Genomic DNA, 10,229 nt, shown 5'->3' with positions numbered 1-10,229 from the left:
AAATAAATAAATTGAGCAAGAGAGAGGGGGAGGATAGGGGAGAGGGATAGTGTGGCAGGTAGGGAGGGAGGCAGGCAGGGAGGGAGGGAGGGAGGGAGGGAAAGAGAGAAAAGCAGTGTGATGGAGCAGCCTTAAGGCTGGAGGAATGTTCCTAAGTTCAGGAGGGGTTGATGGTGTGTGTGTTCAGGGTGTAGGGGCAGGGGTTAATTGTGGTGTGACCTCTCTAACGTCTTTCCCTGGCTCGTTATCATGATTGGGTAATTCATTCTTGGGGAGCCTCTGCTCACTTTCTCAAAAAAGGAGGTTGTGTGTGTGAATGAGAGACAGAGAGGAAGGTAGAGAGAGAGAGAGAGAGAGAGAGAGAGAGAGAGAGAGAGAGAGAGAGAGAGAGAGAGAGAGGGAGGAAGAGACAGATAACCCAGTATCAAAATACAAGATGACTGACCAACACCCAGTCATTATTAAAACACTAACTGAGTGTTTGAGAGTGTTTGATATGTATGGTAACACAGCCAGTATGGTAACACAGCTGTTTACAGTATAATACGTGGACATGTACTGTGAAGTGGAGTCGGACGTGGTTCAACATATTCTTTCAGACACTCAGATTACACAGCAGGAAACATGAGCCACACACACACACACACAAACGTGAACAGACACACACACACACACACACACACACACGCGTGTACACCCACGCGTACACACACACACACAAACACACACACACACACACGTGTAGACACACACACACACGTGTACAGACACACACACACACACACGTTTACACACACACACACACACACACACACGTGTACACACACACGTGTACACACACAGTCGTGTACACACGTGTACACACACACACGTGTACACACACACACGTGTACACAGACACACACACACACGTGTACACAGACACGTGAAGACACACACACACACACACACACACACACACACACACACACACACACACACACACACACAAACGTGAACAGACACACACACACACACACACACACACGCGTGTACACCCACGCGTACACACACACACACGAACAGACACACACGTGTACACACACACACACACACACACACACGTGTACAGACACACACACACACACACACACGTGTACACACACACACACACACACACGTGTACACACACACACGTGTACACAGACACACACACACGTGTACACACACACACACGTGAACAGACACACACACACACACACGTGTACACATACACACACGTACACACACACACACACACACACGTTTACACACACACACACACACACACACACACGTTTACACACACACACGTGTACACACACACACGTACACATACACACACGTGTACACACACGTACACACACACACACACACACACGTACACACACACACAGAGAGACAGACACAGACTCACGAGTGTGGGTTTGCTACAGAATGAGTTGGAAGATTGCCATACTATAACATGGTGGGATACTGTGTATGTGTACATTTAAACAAACAGTACAACTGGCACAGAGTTACAAATGCCACTATAAATCTGACTCAGACAGTGCCAATGCTTCACCTCTCTCTTGCTTTCCTAAATTCCTTTCCTTCCTTCCCCCCTTTCCTGTCTTCTCGTGACTCTCACTCTTCTTTTTCCACTCCATTCCCTATGACCATTTAAAAGATGAAGGCAAAGAAAGGAGATGGGCAATTTCATCGTGACATCATAAAACATGTAGTCTATGTATCAGTAAACCCTGAGCCAGACGAGACCAAGTGCCTGAGAGGAAGACGAGACCAAGTGCCTGAGAGGAAGATGAGACCAACTGCCTGAGAGGAAGATGAGACCAACTGCCTGAGAGGAACATGAGACTGGGACTCTGTCTCAATTGTCAAAAAATCCATCATGGCCTTTGAAATAACTGACCTATCAAGTGCAGAAAAGGAGACGAGGACAGAATAGATTTTTTCACAAATGAGAAAGAGCCAAAGTCAGACTAACGGGGTGAAATTTATATCAAATAAAATGTAAGGTATAGACTAACAGTCAAATGCTTGTTGGCCCTTCCCAACAATGCAGAGAGAAAACAAATAGAGAAATAATAGAAAAGTAAAACACGTAATAATATATACATAATGAGTAACGATAACATGGCATCATACATCATGACTAACGATAACATGGCTAGATACATAATGAGTAACGATAACATGGCTATATACATAATGAGTAACGATAACATGGCTAGATACATAATGAGTAACGATAACATGGCTAGATACATAATGAGTAACGATAACATGGCTATATACACAATGAGTAACGATAACATGGCTATATACACAATGAGTAACGATAACATGGCTATATACACAATGAGTAACGATAACATGGCTATATACACAATGAGTAACGATAACATTGCTATATACACAATGAGTAACGATAACATGGCTATATACACAATGAGTAACGATAACATGGCTAGATACATAATGAGTAACGATAACATGGCTAGATACATAATGAGTAACGATAACATGGCTATATACACAATGAGTAACGATAACATGGCTAGATACATAATGAGTAACGATAACATGGCTATATACACAATGAGTAACGATAACATGGCTATATACATAATGAGTAACGATAACATGGCTATTTACACAATGAGTAACGATAACATGGCTATATACACAATGAGTAAAGATAACATGGCTATATACAAACAGAGTAACAAAAACATGACTATATACACACTGAGTAACGATAACATTGCTAGATACATAATGAGTAACAATAACATGGCTATATACACAATGAGTAACGATAACATGGCTAGATACATAATGAGTAACGATAACATGGCTATATACACAATGAGTAACGATAACATGGCTAGATACATAATGAGTAACGATAACATGGCTATATACATCATGAGTAACGATAACATGGCTAGATACATAATGAGTAACGATAACATGGCTATATACACAATGAGTAACGATAACATGGCTATATACACAATGAGTAACAATAACATGGCTATATACATAATGAGTAACGATAACATGGTTATTTACACAATGAGTAACGATAACATGGCTATATACACAATGAGTAACGATAACATGGCTATATACAAACAGAGTAACAAAAACATGGCTATATACACAATGAGTAACGATAACATGACTATATACACACTGAGTAACGATAACATTGCTATATACATAATGAGTAACAATAACATGGCTATATACACAATGAGTAACGATAACATGGCTATATACATAATGAGTAACGATAACATGGTTATATACACAATGAGTAACGATAACATGGCTAGATACACAATGAGTAACGATAACATGGCTAGATACACAATGAGTAACGATAACATGGCTATATACATAATGAGTAACGATAACATGGCTATATACACAATGAGTAACGATAACATGGCTATATACATAATGAGTAATGATAACATGGCTATATACATAATGAGTAACGATAACATGGCTATATACAAACAGAGTAACGATAACATGGCTATATACACACTGAGTAACGATAACATGGCTATATACACACTGAGGAATGATAACATGGCTATATACACACACTGAGTAACGATAACATGGCTATATACACAATGAGTAACGATAACATGGCTATACACACAATGAGTAATGATAACATGGCTATATACACAATGAGTAACGATAACATGGCTATATACAAACAGAGTAACGATAACATGGCTATATACACAATGAGTAACGATAACATGGCTATTTACATAATGAGTAACGATAACATGGCTATATACACAATGAGTAACGATAACATGGCTATATACACAATGAGTAACGATAACATGGCTATATACACAATGAGTAACGATAACATGGCTATATACATAATGAGTAACGATAACATGGCTATACACACAATGAGTAACGATAACATGGCTATATACACAATGAGTAACGATAACATGGCTATATACACAATGAGTAACGATAACATGGCTATATACACAATGAGTAACGATAACATGGCTATATACACAATGAGTAATGATAAATTCTTATGGATGGTGGCAGTATTGAGTAGCTTGGATGACTGACGTGCCCAGAGTAAACTGCCTGCTACTCACTCCCAGAAACTAGAATATGCATATTAGTAGATTTGGATAGAAAACACTCTGAAGTTTCTAAAACTGTTTGAATGATGTCTGTGAGTATAACAGAACTTATATGGCAGGCAAAAACCTGACAAAAAATCCAAACAGGAAGTGGTCTGTAGGACTTCAATTAATTCCCTATCCAAACTACAGTGTCTGTGGGATCATGTTGCACTTCCTAAGGCTTCCACTAGATGTCAACAGTCTTTAGAACCTTGTTTGAGGCTTCTACTGCAAAGTGGGGATGAATAAGAGCTACTGGAGTCAGAACACTGCCAGCAGGGCATGAGCCTCAGGCATGCGCACTCACGTGAGAGGTACCTCAGTTCTATTGCATTTCTGAAGACAAAGGATTTCTCCGGTTGAAACTTTATTGCGGATGTACGATAAAAACATCCTAAAGATTGATCCTATACATCGTTTGACATGTTTCTACAAACTGTAATGGAAATGTTTGAGATTTCGTCTGACATGCGCGGCCTGAATTTGGATTTGTGAACTGAAGGCGCGAACAAAAATGAGGTATTTGGACATAAAGGATGGACTTTATCGAACAAAACAAACATTTATTGTGGACCTGGGAACCCTGATAGTGCATTCTGAAGAAGATCATCAAAGGTAAGTGAATATTTATAATGCTATTTCTGACTATTGTTGACTCCAACATGGCGGATATATTGTTTGGCATGTTTTTGTTGTCTGAGCGCCGTACTCAGATTATTGCTTTTTCGGTAAAGCTTTTTTGAAATCTGACACAGCGGTTGCATTAAGGAGAAGTTCATCTAAAGTTCCATGCATAACACTTGTATTTTCATGAACATTTATGATGGGTATTTCTGTAAATTGATGTGGCTCTCTGCAAAATCACCGGATGTTTTGGAGGCAAAACATTACTAAACATAACGCGCCAATGTAAACTGAGATTTTTGGATATAAATATGAACTTTATCGAACAAAACATACATGTATTGTGTAACATGAAGTCATATGAGTGTCATCTGATGAAGATCATCAAAGGTTAGTGATTCATTTTATCTCCATTTCTGCTTTTTGTGACTCCTCTCTTTGGCTGGAAAATGGCTGTGTTTTTGTGTGTGTAGGCGCTGACCTAATATAATCATATGGTTTGCTTTCGCCGTAAAGCCTTTTTGACACAGTGGCTGGATTAACAAGAAGCAAAGCTTTAAAATGGTGTATAATACTTGTATATTTGAGGAATTTTAATTATGAGATTTTTGTTGTTTTGAATTTGCCGCCCTGCACTTTCACTGGCTGTCGTCCTATCGATCCCCTAACGGGATTCAAGCCAACTGGGCCTCCCTGTGGCTCAGTTGGTAGAGCATGGTGTTTGCAACGCCAGGGTTGTGGGTTCGATTCCCACGGGGGGCCAGTACAAAAAAAAAAAAAATGAAATGTATGTATTCACTACTGTAAGTCGCTCTGGATAAGAGCGTCTGCTAAATGACTAAAATGTAAATGTATAAGAAGTTTTAACATGGCTATATACAAACAGAGTAACGATAACATGGCTATATACAAACAGAGTAACGATAACATGGCTATATACACAATGAGTAATGATAACATGGCTATATACAAACAGAGCAACAATAACATGGCTATATACAAACAGAGTAACAATAACATGGCTATATACAAACAGAGTAACAATAACATGGCTATATACAAACAGAGTAACGATAACATGGCTATATACAAACAGAGTAACGATAACATGGCTATATACAAACAGAGTAACGATAACATGGCTATATACACAATGAGTAACGATAACATGGCTATATACAAACAGAGTAACGATAACATGGCTATATACAAACAGAGTAACGATAACATGGCTATATACACAATGAGTAACGATAACATGGCTATATACACAATGAGTAACGATAACATGGCATCATACATAATGAGTAACGATAACATGGCTATATACACAGGGTACCAGTAGAGTTGATGAGTAACGATAACATGGCTATATACACAATGAGTAACGATAACATGGCATCATACATAATGAGTAACGATAACATGGCTATATACACAGGGTACCAGTAGAGTTGATGAGTAACGATAACATGGCTATATAAACAGGGTACCAGTAGAGTTGATGAGTAATGATAACATGGCTATATACACAATGAGTAACGATAACATGGCTATATACACAGGGTACCAGTAGAGTTGATGAGTAATGATAACATGGCTATATACACAGGGTACCAGTAGAGTTGATGAGTAACGATAACATGGCTATATAAACAGGGTACCAGTAGAGTTGATGAGTAATGATAACATGGCTATATACACAATGAGTAACGATAACATGGCTATATACACAGGGTACCAGTAGAGTTGATGAGTAACGATAACATGGCTATATAAACAGGGTACCAGTAGAGTTGATGAGTAATGATAACATGGCTATATACACAATGAGTAATGATAACATGGCTATATACACAATGAGTAACGATAACATGGCTATATACACAGGGTACCAGTAGAGTTGATGAGTAACGATAACATGGCTATATAAACAGGGTACCAGTAGAGTTGATGAGTAACGATAACATGGCTATATACACAATGAGTAACGATAACATGGCTATATACACAGGGTACCAGTAGAGTTGATGAGTAATGATAACATGGCTATATACACAGGGTACCACTAGAGTTGATGAGTAATGATAACATGGCTATATACACAGGGTACCAGTAGAGTTGATGAGTAACGATAACATGGCTATATAAACAGGGTACCAGTAGAGTTGATGAGTAATGATAACATGGCTATATACACAATGAGTAACGATAACATGGCTATATACACAGGGTACCAGTAGAGTTGATGAGTAATGATAACATGGCTATATAAACAGGGTACCAGTAGAGTTGATAAGTAACGATATCATGGCTATATACACAGGGTACCAGTAGAGAATCGATGTGCAGGGGTACGAGGTCATTGAGGTAGATATGTACATATAGGTAGGGATAAAGTGACTAGGCAACAGGACAGACAATAAACAGTAGCAGCAGCGTATGTGATGAGACAAAAAAAGTTAGTGCCAAAAGGGTCAATGCAGATAGTCTGGTTAACTATTTATAACTATTTAGCAGTCTTATGGCTTTGGGGTAGAAGCTGTTCTGGGTCCTGTTGGTTCCAGACTTGGTGCATCGGTACCGCCTGCAGTGCAGAGTCTATGACTTGGGTGGCTGGAGTCTTTGAAAAACAGCATGTCCTGCACTTTCCAGGTGTTGAAGAACTTTAATGATCCTTTAGTCATAAGAACCATCTGTCAACATGATGATGAGTCAGCAAATCTCTCTTTAACTAAAACTTGCCAAAATGTCAATATAATGCATTAAGTTTTAATGAATAAATATATGGAATAAACCCAACGCCAACAGGAGAAGTGGGCCAAGGTGGGAGCCTGGGCTCTGAGTGTCAGACAGCCCTGAGGCATGGAGCATTGAGCTCTACAGACAGACAGAGACATGAGAAGAGACAAGGGCCTGAGAGAGAGATAGAGAGCGAGAGGTTGGAGCAGATTTCTCTCATCAGGTCGTGGTTCGATTACGGCTGTCTGATAGCACAAGAATTCTGGCCCACGCTCCTCTTCTCTCCTGGATGCTGAATGCGCTCTCGCTACCTCTATCTCCCGGAGCTCTGCCAAGTAATTACTGAGAGATGCTGAGGACACTCCCTCCCTCCATCTGGCAGAGCACTGCCAAGTAATTACTGAGAGATGCTGAGGACACTCCCTCCCTCCATCTGGCAGAGCACTGCCAAGTAATTACTGAGAGATGCTGAGGACACTCCCTCCCTCCATCTAGCAGAGCTCTGCCAAGTAATTACTGAGAGATGCTGAGGACACTCCCTCCCTCCATCTGGCAGAGCAATGCCAAGAAATTACTGAGAGATGCTGAGGACACTCCCTCCCTCCATCCATCTGGCAGAGCACTGCCAAGTAATTACTGAGAGATGCTGAGGACACTCCCTCCCTCCATCTGGCAGAGCTCTGCCAAGTAATTACTGAGAGATGCTGAGGACACTACCTCCCTCCATCTGGCAGAGCTCTGCCAAGTAATTACTGAGAGATGCTGAGGACACTACCTCCCTCCATCTGGCAGAGTACTGCCAAGTAATTACTGAGAGATGCTGAGGACACTCCCTCCCTCCATCTGGCAGAGCACTGCCAAGTAATTACTGAGAGATGCTGAGGACACTCCCTCCCTCCATCTGGCAGAGCACTGCCAAGTAATTACTGAGAGATGCTGAGGACACTCCCTCCCTCCATCTGGCAGAGCACTGCCAAGTAATTACTGAGAGATGCTGAGGACACTCCCTCCCTCCATCTGGCAGAGCACTGCCAAGTAATTACTGAGAGATGCTGAGGACACTCCCTCCCTCCATCTGGCAGAGCACTGCCAAGTAATTACTGAGAGATGCTGAGGACACTCCCTCCCTCCATCTGGCAGAGCACTGCCAAGTAATTACTGAGAGATGCTGAGGACACTCCGTCCCTCCATCTGGCAGAGCAATGCCAAGTAATTACTGAGAGATGCTGAGGACACTCCCTCCCTCCATCTGGCAGAGCACTGCCAAGTAATTACTGAGAGATGCTGAGGACACTCCCTCCCTCCATCTGGCAGAGCTCTGCCAAGTAATTACTACAAGGTGCTGAAGACATGTCCATCCATCAGAACACTGACACACCTGTACACAACCAGGGCAGGCGTACACAGACACACAGATAAACACGCACACACACACACAGGCATACACACATTGGACAAATACACATTTCTGGATACCTGCCTATAGCCAAAAGCCGTCGGAGAGAATTCTACCTTTTTGAACAACCTCTGTCAGTCAGTCAGTCACTCACCCTTGTGTCACTCACCCTTCTGTCACTCACCCTTCTGTCACTCACCCTTCTGTCACTCACTCTCCTCCCTCCTAGTCTATACTTTAAAGATGTAATCCGCAGTATGGGGAAACTAAGCCACTGTCCGCTCCACGGCCATTGTTATTGTTTTTGTTGACGTATCAGAGGTGGGGAGTGTCGCGCATCGTTGTTAAAAACATTGTCCTACATACGCTGCTGTTCTATCACGTGTGTAATGATGTCTGAGGGGAATAAACAGTGTTGGTTGTTTGCAGTAACTTCTTTGTTGTTGTAATATCCCAAGCGGACGTGGTACGTTCACCATCAAGGATTCCAGCTTTAACACCCTGGTCTGTCCCCTTATAATACCCCCCTTCTACCCCCCCCTCTCTGCCTCCTTCCCTCCCCTCTTCCCACCCACCCACTCTGCCTGCACCCTTCTCTCTCCCTCTCAGGGAGTAGTACCGGGTCAGTCAGGTTGTGGGTTGGACTGCTGAGGGGCCCAGGGCTAAGGCTGCGACAGTAGGAGGAAACTCCTTCAGGAAATTCCAGACATACACTGTACACACTAGGATACTTCAACATTTACAGTCACACATACACAGATTACACACATACAGACTCACAGATTAGACACGCAGACACAGACTCACAGATTAGACACGCAGACACAGACTCACAGATTAGACACGCAGACACAGACTCACAGATTATACACGCAGACACAGACTCACAGATTAGACACGCAGACACAGACTCACAGATTAGACACGCAGACATAGACTCACAGATTAGACACGCAGACACAGACTCACAGATTAGATACACAGACACAGACTCACAGATTAGATACACAGACACAGACTCACAGATTAGATACACAGACACAGACTCACAGATTAGATACACAGACACAGACTCACACAGAGTCAGACACACACTAACACTACACCCGGACTCTACACACACAGTGGATACATACTCAAACACTGGACACACTAGATTCCCACTTACAAGCATACACACTTACACATTTACACAGACACATTAGATTAGTAGCTACACTAGTCATACATGCAGACTCAGTAGAGCTGGTTTTTCC

The 10,229-nt window shown here is 41.7% G+C and overlaps 1 non-coding gene across 1 annotated transcript; it reads left to right on the top strand.

The window, feature by feature from the left end:
- The first annotated feature begins 5,522 nt into the window (after positions 1 to 5,522).
- On the top strand, positions 5,523 to 5,597 carry trnaa-ugc (transfer RNA alanine (anticodon UGC)). The gene has a single exon. It is a non-coding gene; the product is annotated as a tRNA-Ala (tRNA).
- Positions 5,598 to 10,229: the final 4,632 nt, after the last annotated feature.

Source organism: Salmo trutta, unplaced genomic scaffold (genome assembly GCF_901001165.1).
Source record: "Salmo trutta unplaced genomic scaffold, fSalTru1.1, whole genome shotgun sequence".
In the NCBI taxonomy this organism is placed as follows: domain Eukaryota; kingdom Metazoa; phylum Chordata; class Actinopteri; order Salmoniformes; family Salmonidae; genus Salmo; species Salmo trutta.
Note: the sequence above shows the minus strand (reverse complement) of the source record. Positions and strands in the feature narration are given on the sequence as shown.